The following is a 6,000-nucleotide window of genomic DNA, read 5'->3' on the forward strand; positions in this document are numbered from 1 at the left end:
CTTTTAAAAATTTGCCTATAGTACCCTTGAGGTTCCATTTTTTTGTCCATGGTACCCCCTAATGTAAAGGTTGTTAAATGAACGTTAAGTTTGATGGCGTGACAATAAAATAACTATTAAAAAATAATACCCCCTTTATTGTTTTATTGGTACGGATATCTCTCTTTTAGATGCAAATTTTATTAACTATATCATTATAATATTTGAAATTTCTCATGGTAACCTTGAACTTTGATAGATTACACACGCTACCATGGACGTTTGTTTTCTATTTTTTTTATCATAATTAAAATATGTGCAAATGATAAGAACCTATACTCTAATGATAGAATATTTTTTAACACAATTCTAATTATATTATTTAAACATAGTATATTTACCACACCTACATCATTTTTCAATATGGGACAAATAAAATCTATAGGTAGAAAATATAATGATATAAACTTTTAAGAGCTCTCCAAGACAATACTTAAGCGACTCAAAAGATTTTGAGTTGATGCCTAAGTTCCAAGGATGCTCATAGAATCACCCACCTTATGCTATATTTCGATATGGGAAAATTCTATTTTTTATATGTAATATATTTATCACACCTATATTATTTTTCAATGTGGGAGATATAACATACTATGAAATACATCATCTTTAATATATGCAAATTATATGAAATCTATATATACTCTAATGATAGCATTTCTTACCTTGAATCTAATAATATTATTTTTATAATTTTTTTATCTACATTATTTTGTCAAATGAAATTTAAAAGTTTTTATATAAAAATTAGAAACATTACTTGAATATAAAATAAGAAATACATAGTATATATTATAATAACTAAAAGATTTTTCAAACATTAACTTAGGTTAGAAATCATTATTGTAGAGACAGTAATACAAACTCTTTTAAGAGTTATCCCTGATAATACTTAAGGGAATCAAAAGATTTTGGGTTATGACTTCTATTTATAACCATAAGATCACCATGCCTTATGATAATCTTCCGATGTGGGACAATTCTAATATTTATACATAGTATATTCACCACATTTACGTTACTTTTCAATGTAGGACAAATAACATACTAAGTACACCATTTTTTTTTTGCACCTACTTTGACATCAACCCGATTTAATAATGAGAAAATACAATACAATACAATATACTTCCTCCATTCAACTCCACTCTACCACTCTCTTTTTTCACGTTTGTCAACGCGTGTTTTACGCGTTAAATATCGTTAGCTACGTATTTGCAAAAAATATAAAAGTTAGATATTTTTAATATACTCGTAAAGACGAATCAAACAAGATCCCACATGAATATATTTCCACTTACGTATCGAGAGAAAATCGAAATTGAACACACAATTGTGAATAGTGTACAAAAGTGAAATAGGTAGAGTGGAGTTGAATGGAGGAAGTACACTCTAATGATAGCATTTTTTTATCACAATCTAATTATATAATTTTCATACGATACTTTTTTTTCAAATGAAATATAAAGTTTTTATATCAAAATTATAAACATTACTTTAATATAATATAGAAAATGTATATATAGGGGACATATCTATTATTTATACATAATATATTCACAACACCTACATTATTTTTCAATGTGGGACATATAACATGCTAAAAAGTCTATATCTTTTATATCAAAAATTTTTGGATTAATACATAAGTTTCAAGGATGCCTCCTATTTATATTTATAGAATCACCCTACCGTATACTATTATTTCAATGTGAGATACATAATTTAATTATTTAGACGTAGTATGTTCATAATGCCTACATTATTTTTCAATGTGAAAGATATAATATACCAAGAAATACATGTCTCTTCTTAAAAAATCACTATTGTATACATATTATTTTTCTTTGAAGGTAAAATCACTTAGTCTCGATTATTAGATATGGATCTCTACATCGTACATATAACGACTCATTAACGCTCTATTACTGCATTCAGAAGACGACCATTAGTAAAATCTTTAGTTTTGTATTGTGTCAGGAGATTACCATTAGTAAAACCTTTAGTTATTTTTTGATTTTCTTGTTCATGTTTTTAACCCTTTCCCGGGTAGTTTCCAACGATTTCCACTTTATTTTTTATATCATATCGTAGATAATGATAAAAAATCTTAAGAGCTCTTTAAAACAATATTTATGAGACTCAAAAAATTTTGGGTGGATACATAAGTTCCAAATATGCATCCTATTTATAATCATAGGATCACATTTATACTAATCTTTCGGTGTAAGACAATTCTACTATTTATATGTATTATATTTACCACACCTACTTATTTTCCAATGTGGGACAAAACATACTAAAAAGTACACAATTTTACGTATTAAGAAGTACACCATCTTTAATATGTGCAAATAATATGAAATTTATACTCTAATGATAGCATTTTTTAACACAAAGCTAATTATATTATTTTCATAATTTTTTTAACGATATTTTTTTGCCAAATGAAATGTAAAAGTTTTATATAAAAATTGGAAATATCACTTGAATTTAATTTAGGAAATATACATATTATAATAATTAAAAGATAATCCACTTTATTTTTTACATCAAAAATTATACTTTCCTAAATTGATTTTTGATGATGTGGACGCTCCCAGATCGCTCGAAAAAACTCTCTTTTATATATATACTAGATTTAATGCCCGTGCGATGCACGGGCCTATTTGTAGTATTCTATCTTTTATAATATAATAATGGGTCCTATAATAATTGTAAAATGTTAAAAAGTTTATTATTTAAAACTCTCTTGAAAAAAACAAAATTTGAAACGACATAGTTTCTAGGCTTAATAAAAAAGTTTCGAGCTAAATTTTAATGTAATGTTTATGAGGTCCTTTACGTATACATTAAGCTCAAAAACTTATTGTTTTAGCTCAACAATGATACAATATTAGCGTGGTTTTATTTGAACATTTACTTAAAAAATTAAAATGTAATTTAGGATTTTTTAAATGCTTAGAAAAAGTACTCATAAGCTTTATTGATATAATTGTACAATAATATTGTACATCTGAATGTATAATACTTTCCGTTCAACAAATAACAATGAATTAATTTTAAGTACAAATAGCAACGGACCGGTGGAAGTAGAATTATTGTCTATAACAATATTGATTGTAATGGCAATTGTGTAATTTGGACTCGGCTAGCTTTATCGAGCTTTCTCCTGACCCTTCCTCCTCAAATTGTATCTTGACATTGGCATCATTCTCGTTTACTATAATGTTCATACTAAAAAATAATTGTCTCTAGCAAGAATTAACTTATTAGAGTTACTTTGGTCGTTCAAAACTGAGATGGCTATTGCATCTAGAAAATAAACAAATTTAAATAAATCATGATGTAGCTTCATCTAGAAAAAAAAGTATATCCCAATTTTTTTAACTAATGTGACGCTAAACATTAACAACGTTCTCGATTAAGACGAAGGAAAAACCTTGTCTTTCTTGGTACTTGCGAAGTTCGTTTAACCACACAAAAACTTTGAAGAAACGGTCTCTCACTAAGTTATACGGTCTCTCACTAAGAAGAAACGGTCTCTCACTAAGTTATTGAGAGACCACTTTATCGTACCTTTTTATATATGTTTCGTATTCCTTTTGTTAATGATTGTGGCTTAAAATGTCTATTTCATTTGATACATAATTAATGAGTTTATATGTTAGAGAAGTCCTTTAATCCCACCAAATCCTATGACATTTTGCATACTAAACTTGAACTTGCCCGACATCTAATATAAATTTTATGAAACATTCCCGTTTATCATATAGAGATGAAGTATACGAAATACAGAACCAAAAATATAAAGAAATAATGGGAATTATGTATTAGAGATATATTAGAATAATATATTGATTAGGTGAATATTATGAGGTATAATATTCGATAAGATATTTAGAAAGATTGTTAGAGTGATCTCCAAGACACTCTACTATATATTGTATCCTATAATGACTTGATCAATATTGATGAAATAGGATACAATATATAGTAGAGTGTCTTGGAGATCACTCTAACAATCTTCCTAAATATCTTATCGAATATTATACCTCATAATATTCACCTAATCAATATATTATTCTAATATATCTCTAATATTATGGTCCTATAAGTCTTCGTATTACTGATTACATAATTGCCTCGTTGAAAGATCAATAACAAAAAAAAAATGATATATGCATTTTATTTGGTTACCATAAGATCAAAATGTACTCTCCAGATTTCATAAAATTTGAAACCAATAATTTGTTGGACCAATATTATCTCAAGAATTGTTCACCTCCAATCCTATACTCTTAATAATTGCATAGGATAGATACACATACACATCATATACCCTTAATCTAAGATCAAGACCTTACACTCTTACAGTGCTATGTAAATACATGCGTTTATGTTCAATTAATGAAATCCTAGGTGTCCCGATCCTCGTATTTTGCAAGTAAAGTTTTCGGTTGAATTTTGATATTTTAGGGTGGTATTGATGATGGTTATTCTATGGAATAAGTTTATCTTTCAAGTAATAAGATCAGATGGCGATGAAAGTAGATCTCATGTATGGAAGATAATTCATGTATTAAGTTTATGCACAAATAAAAGATAAATCAGAATATAAGTACTCCCTCCATCTCAATTAAATAAAACCTTTAAATAAAATACGTCTCACAATGAATAAAAAGTAAACAAATGATTGAGACGGAGGAAATATATGCTAAACATGTCCATGCGATATATGGGGTAGTTTCTAATTAAATCAAGTAGTTCATACGTCTCAATCTATTTAGGTTTGATTAAAAATATCTCAGGTAAAAGATATATCAATACTCGATAGGGGAAGATGTAAATAAATAGCTCAAATTTACACCTATCCTAATAGAATCCAAATACATAATGCTACTACAACTTCAGCGCATGCTTATTTAACCCTGTATTGATAGTATTCAGTATTCTAATTGTGAGTCTCATCATCTATCTACCTTATCTACCTTATATTAGAATCAATTTGAACATGGATGAACAATATTAAAAAATCGAACACACGTACAAAAGGATAATAAAGGTAAAAAAATAAAGAAAAGTCTTACAAATAATCAAGTGAAAACACGAAAATTGGTTTACCTTTTACAGAAATAATGCCTGTCTTTTTAACCTTTGTTATTCTAGATCCCCCATGATTATAACTGTGGAACAAAAAAACATGCATTAGTATCATAATAACTGTACAAAAGCTACAAAATTATTACGAAAAATAAATTGTGCATCATGTATTATTTATAATGGGGCATGTAATTGATAAATTGTTCACAATCAACATAGCAAGGAAGTTAAAGACATTAAAGTTTCAAGCAATTAAACGTAAGCAGTAAGCTGCAAAAAAAAAAAAAAAAACATAAGCCGTAAAAAGACTGATCTCTCCGAAGTCTTATACCTTTATATATATACACATATATGAACCACTATGAAGTTGTTTGAAGCATACTAAAACTCTTGTTTTTATTATTATTTAATTTTATGGAAATTGGTCTTATCTTCTGATTATAATCTATCTTTTAGTTTTTAGTTTTATTTGAATATGTTTATATTATTTTTTTATGAGAAATTGTATATATTATCTTTTGTTTTAGGTAGCTCACAAATATTGGAGACTCTGTAATCGCTCGAAAAAAGCTTCCTTTATTAATATAGATAGATATAGATTGAATAGAGAATATGGCTAAACTAGGAAGGCAATTAAGGATTGCCATATATACACAAATATGGTGTGGAAAGAATTATAGCTAGCAACTATTATGGGATTTGCAACGGCTCTTTTCCAAGAATGGGGCAACAGCTATATTCCGTGTTTTATATTGACAATTGATAACTTGAGATACGGAATATTTTGGAAAGATCGAAATTATTTGGAATTAAAAATAGAATTTGTGTATTTCGATCTTGTAGAGTCATTATAACTTT

The sequence above is a fragment of the Silene latifolia genome, chromosome 7 (assembly GCF_048544455.1).
Source record: "Silene latifolia isolate original U9 population chromosome 7, ASM4854445v1, whole genome shotgun sequence".
Taxonomy (NCBI): Eukaryota; Viridiplantae; Streptophyta; class Magnoliopsida; order Caryophyllales; family Caryophyllaceae; genus Silene; species Silene latifolia.